General features: G+C 44.2%; 1 protein-coding gene across 1 annotated transcript in view; it reads right to left on the bottom strand.

Annotated features, from left to right (window-relative positions):
* rasgef1ba (RasGEF domain family, member 1Ba) overlaps positions 1-16,586 on the bottom strand; it is an 84,495-nt gene extending 67,909 nt beyond the window's left edge. The window contains exon 1 of the mRNA XM_055640145.1: positions 16,204-16,586. The gene's annotated coding sequence lies outside the window, so the exon portion shown is untranslated. The remainder of the gene's footprint in view (positions 1-16,203) is intronic.
* Between the last annotated feature and the right edge of the window lie 349 nt (positions 16,587-16,935).

Below are 16,935 nucleotides of genomic sequence, written 5' to 3'. Positions count from 1 at the left end.
TGATCGCGATGCGCCGCCATCAGACCCCAACCTCCATGCCAGGGTGATCCCCCCCAGTCTTTGACACCCACACCAGGGTGATTCACCCCGGCCGTGGGGACCGACGGTTTATTTATTACCGTCTCAGTGTTTGCAGAACGCACCCAAGCTCCCACGCACAAAACAGGCAGCATCTCTGGAGAGAAGGAATGGATGACGTTTCGTGCCGAGACCATTTCTTCAGAGTGCGTCTCCAGAGATGCTGCCTCTTCAGCTGAGTTACTCCAGCATTTTGTGACTATCATTGGTGTGAGAGTTGTGTCATTTCATCGGCTTTGTGTATTTTGCGCCCAGGAGAGAAGCTGAACATGCCGCTTGTATCTATTCAAATACGTGCGCTCAAATTGAAATCCCACATCTTTGCGAGGGAGGGATGGAATAGATGTAATCACCGGCTAAAACAAAGGCCGTTAGGACAGGGAAATAAGGCCAATAGTTAATTAACCATGTTCCCGAATATAAGAACGATTTATACACTCCGCGGCTTGGAGTGCCAGAATCAAAACTTTCCTACTGGAGACCGCGGTTTCAGGATGTTACAGGCCGCAGGATGGCGGTCGGAGCTCTTCTACGGCAATCCCCAGCAAGGGATCCCAGATTCCGGATGGTAGGTCCATGCCAGGCCCGCGGGCTAGAAGCTCTGCAGACCACAGCCTCATGATGCTAAAGTCACCAGGCCAGCGATCGGAGCACTCCTCTCTGGGTTCACTCGCTCCGCGATGGAAAAGTCCACGCTGCGCCTGCTGCTGAAGCTCTCGGCCAGACTCCGGGAAAGGCCGCTCCGATCCATGCTGTTAGGCCGAGAGGGAGGCGACATGGAAGAAGTCACCTCTCTATCGAGGAGGCGACCAAAAGCTCTTTTCCCTCCCCACACAACACACCAAAACTAACATTTAGACACACCAAAAAAAACCCCCAAAAAGTCAAAATAACGAACACGCTGCTGGCAGCGCAGCTGACTCGCAGCGCCCCCACGTAGGAATGGAAAGGAGATTTAAAGTGTCCAGCAACCGGAATATCAGGTTGGTTCACGTGGGCTGAGTGAAGGTGCTCCGCGAAACGAACGCTCAGTCTGTGTTTGGACTCGCCGATGTATAGCAGGGCTCTCGCTTAACTTTTTTTCCCTGTTGCCAGCCGGGCAACCTTGGCAGCTTTTTAGATTGCCAAATGACAGTTTAGGTGGTCATTTAAGATGGCTTGCAAGATGCGTGCGATAATGTGCTCGGACGAAGTGCGTAGTTACCAGTCGGAATTATACTCAATGAAGCATTCACATATTATTTCTGCTTCAAATAAAGTCACAAACTAAAACATATTCACCAATCAGGACATGATGTATCCCACAATGACATGCAGCAAAATAAGACAGTATCTCAACTCTTTTTACACATTGCAATTAATGCAATTTCTATTAGTTCTTTCCACTTCCAAACAAAAATGTGGTTGGATTATTCAGCGTATAATCAACCTGTGTCAATAATTCCTGGACCATGGTAACATATATGCGTACGTATAGTTGTGAATGTTGCTCATTAAATAACTACAGTACTGATACTCCATATTAAGAGCATTGATTTGCTGTTAAAATGAATTCTGTAATAACGTGTCAACGGCAGCAGTGACAATCTAACACTGTGGTTTTAATGTTTCATGTGTTCACAATTTAATTAATCCATCTTTATGTATTAAAACAAATAATAACATTGGGAATTAAAACACATTTGATTTCATTCCGTTAATGTCATACATAGTCAATGTTTGCTCTGAAGGCATTCCCAGGACATTAGGGTCAGGGAGGGGGGTGCGAATCAGTGCGGGGGGGATAGAAGGCGGGGGGGGGGGGGGGGTGGTTAGAAGGCAGTCGGTGCAGAATGGATGGATTGAGGCAGGTGAATTAGTACGTGTTGGTTGGAGTAGGTAAAATTATGAGAGGAGAGCACGGGGGATGTCAGTGGTGTCGAATGGGGGGGGGGGTTCAGTACGGGATGGATGGGGGTAGACAAAAGTGCTGGAGAAACTCAACGGATGAGGCAGCATCTATGGAGCGAAGGAAATAGGCAACGTTTCGGGTCGAGAACTTTCTTCAGACTGTTCCCTCCATTCTTCTTGAATGGGAAGATCAGTACAGGATGGATGGGGGGGGGGGGGGAGATCAGCGCAGGGTGAATGGGGAGGGGGAGGTCAGTACAGTGTGGATCGGAGGGTCTGTGCAGAATGAATGGGGGATCACTACAGGATGAATGAGGGGAAGGTGCAGGGTAAATGGAGGGTGGGTCAGTACGGGATGAATGCGTGGATTAGTACAGGATGGATGGGGGATCAGTACAGGATGGATGGAGGAGAAATGCAGGATGGATGGGGGAAAGGGGGGGGAACCAGTACGGGGTGAATTGGGGAACCAGTGTATGATGGATTGGGGGGGGGGGTGGGGGCGGTGGCAGGAGAATCAATGCAAGGTGGGTGACGCAGGATGAATAGATTGGGGGGGGGAGATGGGGAGGGGAGCACAGGGGATGTCAGTGAGGACTGAATAGAGGTGGGAATGGGGATCAATGTAGGATGGAGAGGAAGGGGATCCCAGCATAAGGGGGGGGATGGAGGTGGCGCACAAGAGAGAGAGAGAAGGGGGCGAGGTATGGAGGAAGGAGGGTCAACGCTCCTCGGACAACATCGCCCCGCTGCCTTGGCCGTTGGCAACTCCTCGCCGACACCTCCCTCCTCCACCAACCAACAGCAAGGTGCAGGGCCGAGCGGTGCAGCTCAAAGATTCCATAGCTATAGTATCTTTGGTGCAGCTGCTTCAGAAGGATCGGAGCAAATGACAGGCCCCGAACAGCGGCAGCAGCGGCCGCGACAGCGGCTCCATCACCTCCTCCCGCCCGCCCTAATAAGGGCCTCTGCTTGCAAATGCGCTAACGGCTTTCAAGCAGCGGCCGCTATCAGGGCCCGTCATTCGCTCCGACCCTTCCTCACCCCGCATCTAGTATCTTTCCCACGCAATACAGCCGTCACCGCCGACACAAAACGTTGCGTTCCTTTTCTCCAGAGATGCTGCCTGACATGCGGAGTTACTCCAGTTTTTTGTGTCTGTCTTCGGTACAAACCAGTATCTGGTTGCCAAGCCAGGCAAAATGACTCGCCGTTTAGGTTGCCCGGCGGTGCTTTGAGTGGTCAGTGGCACCCGGGCAACCGCTAATTTCGAGCCCTGTACAGGAGTCCACATCTTGAACAACGTATACATTTGCATTTCGTTGTCTCTGTACTGTACACTGACAATGACAATTAAAATTGAATCTGAATCTGAATACAGTAGATGATGTTGGAGGAGGTGCAAGTTAACCTCTGCCTAACCTGAAAGGACTGTCGGGGTCCCTGGACAGAGTCGAGGGAGGAGGTAGAGTGACAGATGTGGCATCTTCTGCGGTTGCTGGGGAAGATACCTGGGGAGGGGGTGGTTTGGGTGGAAAGGGATGAGTTAACCAGGGAGTTGCGTAGAGAACAGTCGCTGCGGAAGGCGGAAAGGGGTGGGGATGGGAAAATGTGGCTAGTGATGGGATTGCGTGAGAGGTGGCGGAAATTTAGGAGGATTATGTGTTGTGATCGACAGCTGATGGCGTGGAAGATAAGGACTAGGGAGACTCCGTCTCTGTTGCGACTAGAGGGAGGGGGAGCAAGGGCGGAGTTGCGGGATACCGAGGAGTCACGTGCTAGGGCTATGATCGGAGAGGGGAACCCCTGTTCCCAGAAGAATTAATCTGTTGTTCAAGATGTGGCGGGTACCTTCCCCGGTAACTGCAGAAGATGCAACACCTGTCGCCATACCTTCTCCCTCGACTCTGTCCAGGCACCACGACAGTCCTTTCAGGTTAGGCTGAGGTTCACTTGCACCTCCTCCAACCTCATCTACTGTATCCATTGTTCAAGATGTGAACTCTTATAGACCAAAGACCAAACGCAGACTGGGAAATCCTTTCGCGGAACACCTTTGCTCAGCCTGCGTGAACCAACCTGATCTCCCAGTTGCTGGATAACGATGCTCTTCCCAATCCTACACAAACCTTTCTGTCCTCGGTCTCCTCCATCGTCAGAGTGAGGCTAACTGCATCTCATGTTTCGTTTGAGCAGCTTACAGCCCAGTGGTATGAATATTAATTTCTCTCATTTCAGGTGGCCCCGGCATTCCCCCTCTCTCTCTATCCCTCCCCCAACCAAGTAGCACCAGCTTCTTGTTTTCACCCTCCAAACAGCTTACAATGGCCTGTTTCCATTATCATTACTTTTTTGCATATCTTTCATTCATTGTTCTTTATCTCTCTACATCACTGTCTATATCTCTCGTTTCCCTAATCCCTAACCAGTCTGAAGAAGGGTCTCAACCCGAAACGTCACCCATTCCTTCTCTCCAGAGATGCTGCCTGTCCCCCTGAGTTACTCCAGCTTTTTGTGTCTATCTTCGGTTTAAACCAGCATCTGCAGTTCCTTCTTACACAGAATGTATTCTTATTCAGAAAATCCATTTCTCCAATGTAAATATTAAACTAACCGAACTTTAAAAAATGTTAATCTAGTAATTTAAGTGGGAACTAGATTCCACTACCCCCCTTAAGGGCCTGTCCCACGAACATGCGACTGCATGCGGCGAGCTCGAGCAAACCGGAAGCGGGGGCCGCGCGGAGGTCAAGTGATCCCGTACGAGTTGACGTGAAGTTCAAGCGAAGGCATACGCCATCAAGACGCTACATACGGCGTCAAGACGCTGCGTACGGCGTCGAGCCGCTGCGCACATCCGTCGAGGCGGTGCGCACGGCCTAGTTGCGGCTGCGGGCCGGCAGGCCGTTACCGCACGTAATTTTTGGACAATTTCAGTTTTTCAGAGCCCCGCACGATGTCGGGACCAGCTCCGCACAACTCCATACGGCTCCGGCGATCGAAGTGGGACCGGCCCCGCGAGGCCGTACGGCTCAAGCGACCACGTTAGGCCCTTTAGGACATCTACATGAAGCAAAAGCCTGAAATATACCTTTTTTGGGCGTTGGCAATTTCCTCCCTCAATACAATCAGAATAGGATCTATTTAGCAAAACAATAAATGTTTAAGGAACTCAGCTGGTCAGGCAGCATCTGGGCGGGAATAGACGGGATATAATGATATTTGTGTCTGGTGCCTAACTAAAGACTTTTTTAATCAATGATATCATTCAGCCATCTTTCACCTCCTTCAGGTAATTTCCATTCCAATATTTCACCCATTAAATGCAGAGGTGAAAAACCTATTGAATATTTCTGCCATTTTCGACATAATCTAATTTAGTTTTGGTTGTGAATCCTCTGTGATAAGGATGAATTACTTTTAACAATACTCCTTTGATTGATTTCATTACATCCTCAGATATCATTTTAAATGCTTCCTTCTTCCCTCATTGCCTTAATCAGCTTTTATTTCATCACATACATTTGTTAATGTTTTCATTATTATGCGATAGCCTCAGAATAAAAGGACGTATCTTTAAAAATGAGATGAGAAAGAATTTCTTTAGTCAGAGGGTAGTGATTCTGTGGAATTCATTGGCACAGATGACTGTGGAGGCCAAGTCAATGGATATTTTTAAGATGGAGATAGACAGATTCTTGATTAGTACGAGTGTCAATGATTATGGGGAGAAGGCAGGAGAATGGGGTTGAGAGGAAAAGACAAAACAGCAATGATTGAATGGTGGAGTAGACTTGATGGGCCGAATAGCCTATTTCTATTCCTAGAACTTATGCTCTTGAGATTTCTTACAAGATCTTCCTAAAATTATCCCCAATCTAACCTGCTTCACTATTTATTTTTCTCTTTCCATTTGGATCTTCAACAACATATTGTGGTCACTACTCTTCATACATGCACAATCAGTTGATTTCATTCCAACAAAATGCATCCATTGTTATTTAGGTCTGGGGGGCACAGTCGAGTATGGCTGTCCGTCTTTTCACCCTTAACAATTTTCTTTTAAATATGTTAAAAGTTCGTTTGGAGGTCTAATCTTTTTTATGTGGGGGGGGGGGAGGGGGGGGGAAACTATTTTTCTCAGTCCCTACCTGGTCGGAGATAAGGCTTTTCTCAAGGCCATATCTTCGCCCCTTCCTCACGGCCTACCACCAGGACTGGAGCGGCGTTTCCTGCCAGGGCCGGCCAGAACTTAGGCTTCGGCGGCGGCGCAGCACGGGGGCGCCATCGCGGAGCAGGCGATGCGACCGTCGACTCCCAACATTGTGGAGCTGTCATTGCGGAGCTTCCAGCCACCACGGCGCTGACTTTGAACACCACGGAGCCTGGGATCTCTCGCCGAGATCGCCCGTGTTGGAGCTCCTACCAACGCGGACTGTGGACTTTGGGAGCCGCGGTCTCTGGCAGCAAGCGGCCATTCCAGATGCTCCAAGCAGCTGAAGAGTGTTCTCCCGACGCCGAAGTCCCATCATCCGGCGAGGGGGCTGGAACAGCGGCGACTGCGGAGGCCTCAATAGGCCCGACCATGGGTGAACAAGAGGAAGAGGACTGGACTCTGTGCCTTCCCTCACTGTGGGAACCATTGTGGGGCGATGTTTTTATGTTTTATGGTCAATTATTTTAATGTGGTGTCTTACTTTTATTGGTGTGCTGCAAAAGGCAAGAATTTTTTTTTCTAAATTTCCCCGAAGGGATTAATAAAGTATCTATCTATCTATCTGAACAAACTTTCGAACAAACTTTTGGAAAGGAACCCCATAAAACATTATAGGAATCCCTTTTCATTTTCCGTACTTTGTCAAGTTATGAATGTGCAATTAACCCATTTTCATGCTTTAGCCATTGTTTCTTATGAATGTGTCTTAGATTTATAAAGCTATTTTTTGCAAAATCTAATAGCTCTCCACTCTTTGCACATGTGAATATCGTGTATCAAAATACCAAACAACATTTCTGCACACTTTGCTCTTGCATTTCACTTAACGATGTTTTTTTCTGGGAAAGCAAGTAAATCAAGGAATACTGTACATTCTTCAGCAAACAGATAATTAACATCAACCAGAAACTATTTTTATTATCCCTAATCAGCACCCTAATCTGACTGCAAACCTTTCACTACTTTTTCCTTATTGTTCCATTAAAAACTATGCCGATGTAAGTAGACCGTTTACATGTTTTGAGATTTAACCCCTTGCACCAATGCTGTAGGAATTCAGGAGAATGCTTGCCAAGTAATACCACTTTTTAGTTTAGCTTAGAGATGCAGCAAGGACACAGCTGAATTTGGGCCACCGAGTCCACGCCGACCATTAATCACCCGTTCACATTAGTTTTATGTTATCCCACCATCTCATCCATTCCTTAACACACTAGTGTCGAATCACAGAGGCCACTTAACCTACAAGGCAGCACATCTTTGAGAGGTGGCAGAATATCAATGCACCCGGAGGTAACCCGCATGGTCACAGGGGGAACGTGCAAACTCCACCCAGACAACACCCAAGGTCAGGATTGAACCCTCTGGTGGTGTGAAGCAGCAGCTCTACCAGCTGCGCCACTGTGCCGCACTTTATCAGTTTCAGCAAAAAGGTTTTCATGGTATTAGCTCTTTTCCCATTTATCATTCGTTATTGAATGTATTAATATATCTAAAGAGATACTATATATTTATTAAAATTAAGTCTTCTCTGCATAGCTATTAATGGAATCTCACCATGATTAACCGCTGAGTCAATGGTGAGACAAACATTATAAGGCACAAACCTACACACAAATAATGCTGCAAGTTCAGCTGTTTGTTGTTCAACAGCAATGTGCATGCTGCTTCTTTAACCAGAGCTTTGCTATTACAATAGATCCTTGGAAAATAGTGTTTCAACTGGCACTTCAGCCACATGACTTCAATAAAGACAACAATGTATTAGTATCAATATCAACAACAGCAACTAAGTTCTAAAAGAGGCTTTTATAAATTTTATTCAGATTATAGGCTTTTAGATGGACTCTTTAGGAGACTGAACTTGATAGATCTTGCAATCTGTCCATACAATAATAGTGTTCAGGATAATGCAAGGCATAGGGATTTGGAAATAAATGATAACGGCAGAAAATTACATCCCCACTGAGAGAGAATAATAGAGATGGAAAAGAGAGTGCATTTCAGCCTCCTGCAATCCCAATTAATCCTTTCTTAATGCCATTAAAATTGACAGCAGAATAAAGGATGTGTCCGCTAATATAAAGTTGCATTGTTGCCATTTACATGTATTCTATTTTGTGCTCAGCTTCTTGCAGTAAATGATGGAGAGACAATAATAATAACTGAGCAGTAGAGTATGTGATGGCCCAGCATTGATGTACTCCACTGCAGTCACAATCACATCTTACAATAGATGGGGAAAGAAAAGCTGTCACCCCTGTGGATTAAAACCAGGTGCCCTACAAAGCAGTCACCCAATATCAAAGGTATCAAAGGTATTTTATTGGTCACATTCACATACACCTAGGTGTAGTGAAGTGAAATGCTTCTTGCCATTTTGCAGCACATAAAGAAGGAATACAGACATAACATTAATAAGAGTTTTAAACATAAAGAACATCCCCCCACAATGGTTCCCATTATGAGGGAAAACACAAAGTCCAGTGTCGAACCCCAGTTCACCCATAGTCGGGCCCATTGAGACCTCCACAGTTGCCTCTACAGAGGCCCAATGTTCCAGGCCGTTCTCGCTGGGTGATGTTGCTCCGACGTCGGGAGAGTCCTCTCAGCGGCTTGGAAACCCTGGAACGGCCGCTTCCGTACTGGAGGCCGCGGCTTCCGAAGTCAACAAGGCAGCGCTGGTTGGAGCTCCACAACTGGCGATCTCATCTAGAGATCCCAGGCTCCCGTTGTAGAGTCAGCACCGCCGCCCGCAGCTGGTCGCTCCACAGTCCCGCAGCTCCGCGATGTTTTCCTCAGCGATCTTCAGCTCACCGGAGCTCCAGCGCGGCGACCCGGGCAAGGCATCGCCCGCTCTGCGATAGCGCTCCAGCGCTGTGCTGCCGCCGAAGCCGAGGTTCTGGGCGGTCCCCGACAGGAAACGCCGCTCCAGGCCCGCTGGTAGGCCGCGAGGATGGGTCGAAGCTGCACTCCGGAGAAAAGCTGCCTCTCCGACCAGGTAGGGACCCTGAAAGGTAGTTTCCCCCTTCCCCCCCCCCCCCCCCCCCCACAAAAAAAAGTCTAGACCTCCAAACAAAACACTTAACTAACTAAAATAAAATAAAAAAATAAAAAGATGAAAAGACAGACAGCTGCTGGCTGGGCAGCCGTGCACAGGACTGTTTTGTGAAGGAGATACCAATCTGTTTTGGTATCTCCACTGCACTATATTTGAAGAAGTGCTTGTGAATTGCTATTTCACCTGGAGAGGTTGCTCGAGTCCCTGGTTGATGGGAAGGGAAGAGATGAAAGGACAAGTATTGCATTGCCTGAAGTTGCAAGGAAAATTGCTGTAAGGAGAAAGGTTGATTGCTGGGAACGGAAGAGTGGAGCAGCAAGTCACCAAGGCTATGAGCCCTGCAAAATGTTGAAAGGGGTGAAGGGACAAATGTGTCTGGTTGTGGAATTTCTTTAAAGGCAGCTGAAATTCTGGAGAAATATCTGTTGGATGCAGAGGCTGATGTGATAGAAAGTGAGGACTGGGGAAGATCTAGGGGCTAGTGGAAATCAGAGAATTTTCTCTTTAACCCAATTGCAATCTGGAATGCTCTGGTTGAGAAGGTTGTCAGGGTCAGTATACACACACATTAAAAATGACCTAGATGATCACTTAAATTGCCATGGCATAGAATCTACAGACCAAGCTGATATATGAGATTAGTAGAGTTGAGGACTTAGTGATCAGCATATGCATGGTGTGCCTGTTTTTGTGTTGTAAAAATGTATATCATCCTAGTTGAAAATATTAGCGTCAAGATGGTGCTGGTTTCCGACGGGAACGGTGACGGATGCACCACACATCTCTGTCCTCCAGTTCCTGTGGACTTCCTCCGCTGGAAATATAGGATTTTGGTGTGTGTGTGTGTGTGTGTGCTTTATCAACATTCCTTACAATGCTATGTACGATAGTGATCACAACTTCTACTGAAGTGTGGATGGCCGTTGGCAAACCAGGTGGGGAAGACGGTTTAGTCGCCGACTATCCGACCATGGAGCAGGTAATACGGGATTACATGGTACCCGTGGCAGGGGATGGGGGGAGGGGGGGGTCTCCCCCAGATCTGACCTCGTCAGGAAATGTATAACTATGAGAAAATGAACTTGGAGATGATACGAGGTTTAGAATATACCCTACATTTTAAGTCAATATAAATCTCTAATGAAATCTTCAAAGCGATTAGGGTAATGGTCCCATTTTGTAAACACATTAAATAAAAATAAAACTGGCAAAAAATATCTAGTTTCCATTCAATTTGTATCCCAGTATTGAAAACAGAAGACAAACCTGCATTAAGCAAATATCTAACAAAGTATGCAAGAACACAGCAGTATATAGCGGTATTAACAATCCTGTTGGAAATCAAGGAAATCTTTTAATAATAAAAATAGTTTCCCATCAGTAATCATGAAAGATCAACTGTGATTCTGTCATTCATCCTGTCCTCGACACCAATAGAGGGAAGCAAAAATGAATCAAAAAATACAAAATTATAAATAGAAAATGCCAATGAAAGGAACTGCCTTGAAGATGAAATGTGTAATTTCTAAATTGCTAGTATAAGTTTGGAGAAAGCGCAACATTTTTATGTAGCAGTTTTCTTCAGAAAATTAGGTTTCACCTCTGTGCTATTTTTAAGTAATATTCTTGTTCATGAGGTATTTGCCCAGACCTAATACTTTAACTGCAACAGGGGTAGCCCAATAAACCAATGTTGTTTTATTGTTACATGCCTACAAAATGATTTTTTTTTTTTGCTGCAAGAACCTGTGATCCATCTGCGGCAAAGAACCAGACGACAGGGGTTATTCTCATTAGGTTTTATGATGAGCTGATGCAATAATACGCTAAAAATTTTTTTTTTTTAAATCACACATTATGTAAAGGCTTGTGTTGCATTCATTTCTTCAGCATCATTTTAATGCTGAGCCTACCTCCTCACGTAAAAGTACCTGCATCCGCATGCTGAGTTGCTTTGCCTGACGTCGACAAATGCTCTACAAGCAGTTTGTCAATATCCAAAATAACCATAGACTGCATAAACCAAAAGTTGTGCAATGAATCATTGATTCTCTACCGTTTTATTAATCCTGAATCAATTTCAATCATGTTCTGATAAAATAGGCACCTCCCTTTAGCAGAATTAAATATACACAAAGAGCAACATGGCTAAATATTGTGCTGTCATTAGTTTCAAAAGTACTGAAAATTAAAATCTTACTGAGATACAGTAATCTATGTGATTACATCTCATAATCTCCAGAACATTTAATACTATCCTCCCATATCTGTCCACACATATCTGATTTCACAATTAAATTTAATAATGAATTGGTAACTGCGAGTCAGTCCAACCAATGTACAACTGCTATAATATTAAATAAAAAGTAATTTTATTCCCGTTATGATTATTGGGAAACTAAATGTTACCATGTATCAAAATAATGTCTTAACAACAACTGCACGGTGTACAGTTGCTGCCGTACATTGCTTATAGCGTCAGCGACCCAGGTTCGATCCAGATCTGTCTGTACATTCTCCCCATGACCGCGTGGGTTTCCTCAGAGTTCTTCGGTTTCCTCCCACACTCCAAAACACATACAGGTTTATATGTTAATTGGCTTGGTATAAATGTAAATTGTTCCTAGTATGTGTAGTAAAGTGTTAATATGTAGGGATCGCAGGTCGGTGTGGACTCGGTGGGCCAAAGGGCCTGTTTCCGCATTGCATCTCTAAGCTAAACTAACTGCCTCTCAACATGGAAGTTCCATCTTTTCCCCGATTATACATTCTACTATTGTTAAGGTCCAATTCACATAGCAAACATACCCATCATGTAACAAAATAGGAACCCTCACATTACACCAGGCTTACAGGGTTACAATTCTAACCAAATTATTTCGCAAGGAATACTGCAATGCGTTGACTATAAATGTATAATTACCCAGATAGTGAACTCCTGAGTTCAGCCACTAAAATCAGCTGCCAAGTAGCAATTACATTTATCTCTCCAAGATCACAAAAGCTGTGGGGCCAATAATAGATTTCATCATCTTAAGGTATTGGCACAAAGTACATATTTGATTGCTTTTACCCTGATACAGCCATTTGATTTAACCTGGGGAACACATGGGGGCACTGCCTCTAGGAATACATGGGACGTATACCTTTCATGTCAAACCGCATAGCTTCACTTACCTTGGCAGTGCTTTTATTGGAAGTGAAAGAGCTTCTTGTCAAAGAAAGGAGGAAACACTGGAGGCATTCAGAATCACCTTGGTTATTAGCACCCAATAATACAATGGTGTTGCAGGTCCATTTTTCAATAATTCATAAAATAGAAAGTCACAGCAAACCAAAGTAATAACAATATCACTACTTTGATTAATTATGAAAATAACAACCTCCTGCCAGCTCCTGTCTGCTGCAATGGCACACTCTAATCGTTGTGGGGACTAGAGACCGTGAGATTGAGGAGGGGGGCCAATTGACAAGGAGGTAAAGAGCATTCCACACAAATAATACAAATTAATGACTCAAGTAAACATTGGTATATAAACCAGTTATTTTGAAGTTGTATGTTGCAGTGGTACAGATAAGATAATTAATTGAAACCAGGGAGGAAAATTGATTCATGGATAATAATGCCAACCCTAGAGATGACAATCAATATGCAAAGCATTAATTAAATCACATCTGGAAAACTGTATAATCTTAGTCACTGTAAATGCTATTTCAGGAAAGTTCAACCTCCTTGATAATTAGCGTGAAGCATCAAAGCTATGAGGTGAGATTGAAGATGCTAGGTTCAAAACAAAAACATTGGAAATATTCAACAGGTTAGTCAACATCTGTGGAAAGTAAAACAGTGCTATCAGGTTAACGAAATGCTAACCGTACTGCTCTCTCCACAAATAATAATTAGTCTGCTGGATATTTTCAGAACAACTGCTTCTATATCAGATTTCCAGCATCTGCAGTTTTGTTTGGCTTTTGAAGAACCTAACCTACGGGTGTCAGATGTTATGGGGAAAAGGCATGAGAATGGGGTTTGGAGGAAGAGATACATCAGCCATGATTGAATGGCCGAGTAGACATGATGGGCCGAATGGCCTAATTCTGCTCCCATCACTTATGAACCTTGTTTATAATGGAGAAGAGAAACCTCAGAGAAAGTATTTTTCAACCAGGTGTAGATTAGAGAAATCAAACCACATTTAAATTATGGGAGAGATTGCATAAACCATGCATTTTTTTCCCTGGAGTGAAGAGTGACTTAATATAAGTATATTAAATTGTATGAAGCCTAGATTGGGTAGATGGTCAAATCTTTTTATGTTAGGGATTTCAAAAACAAAAGGTCGTAGTTTTAAACTGCGAGGTAGGCATTTGAAATGAGATCCGAGCAGAAGGTTTTCATTATATAGAGGAAGGTTGATATCTGGAATGCATCTCCAGAGGAAATAGTAATCAGATACAATTACCGTGTTTAAGAGGCATTTTGACAGGCACTTGAATAGTACAAGGCACAGAAGGATGTGGTCTTAATGCAGGCAAATGGGATTAGTGTAGACGGGAAACAAGGTGGGCACAAACATGGTGGGCTGGAGAATCTGTTTCTGTGTGATGTAACACCATGGCTCTATAAACGGCAGCACACACGATCACATTCAGAATAATTATAGTATAGATTTAATGATTTGTTTTACAAATGATGGCAAAGATATAGACATGTCAAGTGAATTTCACAGGGCAAGGTAAAGAACAACTGAATAGATATTTGATGTTTTCTTTTAAATCAGCCAGTTGGACTTTTTCCAGACCTGTACTTTCCCATGTGATTGATTACTTTTATATGGGATATTTATCTGATGGATTTGTTTTCCTAAGAATAAAACGTTTTTTTAAACCGTATTGCCTTCTGCCTGAAATGTGCACAAAGAGTGGATCAGGAAACTTTACACCTTCTATTAAAGAACTGCAAATCGGCATTTTTGAAAATCATCTTTAGCATGCATTCACTCACACCACTTATTATAGCACTCAGATCAGATATTGCCTAATTCATGGTCTCGAAAATGATTGATGACAACCACAACTGGCATTTGATTACAGCCTTTAGCAAAAAAAATATCCCAAGGCACTTCACTTTATTAAAGCATGGAGATGTTTACATGATCACAAGTGTAGATGGCTGTTACATTGATTTAAAGACGTGCAATTGTAAATTAAAAATAACATCACAGAAATGCAGAGGATGTTGATATTCCTGCAATTTATTATCTATATCTGAAGACTTAAAAAAAACTAATGCTGCATGAACTCAGAGATATTGGCACGCAGAAGATAAATGGGAAACCCACCAACAATAGGAGGTAAACTTGAGGAGGCAGTGCAGTTCGTGGTGCTCTGCAACATAATGTCGTTTCTCTGACAGCTTTCCACGCACAGTTCTTTACCAATACGTCCAAAGGCATATATTTCATATTTCACCCAATGTATTTGGTACTTAAGCTTACATATTGAATCCATTTTTACTACCATCAAGAAATGTTACAGTTTAACATTGCAGGTTACACAAAAAAGCTGGAGAAACTCAGCGGGTGCAGCAGCATCTATGGGGCGAAGAAAATAGGCAACGTTTCGGGCCGAAACCCTTCTTCAGACGTTTCGGCCCGAAACGTTGCCTATTTCCATCGCTCCATAGATGCTGCTGCACCCGCTGAGTTTCTCTAGCTTTTTTGTGTAACCTTCGATTCTCCAGCATCTGCAGTTCCTTCTTTAACATTGCAGATATTGTGTTAATTCCCGCCCTTTCTAACACTGTTGTAAAGATACTGGTTACCGACATATGAATGTTCACGTTTGACCTGTTGGTCAGTTGCCGACTAGAGTGGCGAAAACTGCTACCACAACGCTTTACCATTGCAGTAACAGACGGAGTAACACTTAAAATATTGGTCTCAGCATTTGCTGCATTTTGTTGATTAAATAAGAGAAGGGAATACCTAATTTAGTATTCCACCACATTTCTCAGACACATTGTTATACAATGAGGTGCTATGAAAGTACAAGGTTTGTTGTCAAATGTAACAACAATTTTGTACACAATATCCGAAAAAAGTAATGATTAGGACGGGCTATCCGTGTTATTGACGCCCTTGTGTAAGAAACGCTGACTTGTATGTCAGGAGGATTTCCAGTTCCAATTATTTTTGTAAACAATGCAATGTTGTCCTTAATGCTCAGCAAAGACACAGCGACAGTGCGATGCACCGTCCAAGGACCTGCAGCATTGACAACGCAACACGCCTCGAGTTTTGTACTCGGAGTGCCAGCTCAGGTTAAGTAAGACTTGATTTGAACCCACAAAAGTGTTAGCAGCTGACAGAGCGACAGAGCGAACTGAGAAAACTATGATGTCCAGAAAATGATAACCCACGCTTGTTTCTTATATCCCACTACAATTAATCGAGACTTAACATCCCATTTTATGGTGGAGGCAGATGCTGTCTCTGCTTTCCACTCCTCGTGCGCCCAGTTGTGAAATTCACTTGCTGTTGTAAAACATGTTATTGAAATCAGTCAAGATAAAATCTGTAAACATTACAAAGCGGAGAGGGAGGCGGGGCGAGGTGGTGGGGGTTGAAGTGGCAGAAAATAGGTGCTGACCCTTCGCTGGAGTGCGCATCGAGATGCAACTGTTGCTGAACAATACCCTTGCTTGCGATCTGCCATAATGGACTGGACGCTTCTGGCGAACTTGCAATCAATTTTACGTGCATCTATCTATCTTGCCCTGCGATACTTAGCTTTCCTTTCCGTATAGCCGCACTGCACAGAACAGAGTGGTCGTTTTAATCAAGCAGAGCCTGCCCGCAGCCTTTACTCAATACACGAAATAGACACACACACAAAAACAAATGAACAAAGACTACGTTAAGTTGTAACCTAATCACAGAAAGATGAGGACACATACCTTCAGGAAGTGCACAGCTATAGCCAATAAAGAATATTACAGACACCAAATTTCAAGACTCCCAAATAAATGAGGCAAAAAACCAATGGTTGATTTCACGCTGGCAACGCAGTCGTTCATTTACTCGTGACTTCTCGCAATTCAGCCCAGCAGTTTACAACGCGGCTTTCACTTTCAGCTTCACAAATAGCTGCAATCCGTCTTCACGAAGCTCGGCAAGCTGCGACTGACTTCTGTTGTTTTTGCTCAGTGCACATGTGCCTGCCCCGGGCTTCCCGCTTGAGTGACACGCCAGCGTTCAAATGGAGTGGGCAGAAGCCAGCCAGCCTCCTGAAGGATGCGAGCCTTGGTGCAAACACACGCACACCAGCTACTGCAGTCAATGGCTCTCGGATATCATTGCATTTATACAGCTAAAATTATTTTCAGGGCTGCGCTGAAGTGAAATGGAAGGGAAAAATATGTTCAAGGGACATTTAGTGCTCCTCATTGGTTGCACTTTTCTCCGCACAAAATGGGTTTTATATAGAGGCAAAACCATTTCTCGAACACCTCGCCTTCAAACAAACATCCTAAATAGGAAAAGATGAGAGCTAAATAAAATTATTTGCAAAATAGCGGACATTGGTGAAAGAGAGATCATAGAGACATAGAGTCAAGATTGTTTAATTGTCAGTTGCACCAGAAATTGAACAATTACACGTTTACTTGCTGCAGCTTTACAGGCACATG

Source organism: Leucoraja erinacea, chromosome 1 (genome assembly GCF_028641065.1).
Source record: "Leucoraja erinacea ecotype New England chromosome 1, Leri_hhj_1, whole genome shotgun sequence".
In the NCBI taxonomy this organism is placed as follows: domain Eukaryota; kingdom Metazoa; phylum Chordata; class Chondrichthyes; order Rajiformes; family Rajidae; genus Leucoraja; species Leucoraja erinaceus.
The sequence above is the reverse complement of the archived record's forward strand: the minus strand, read 5'-3'. Positions and strand labels throughout refer to the sequence as shown.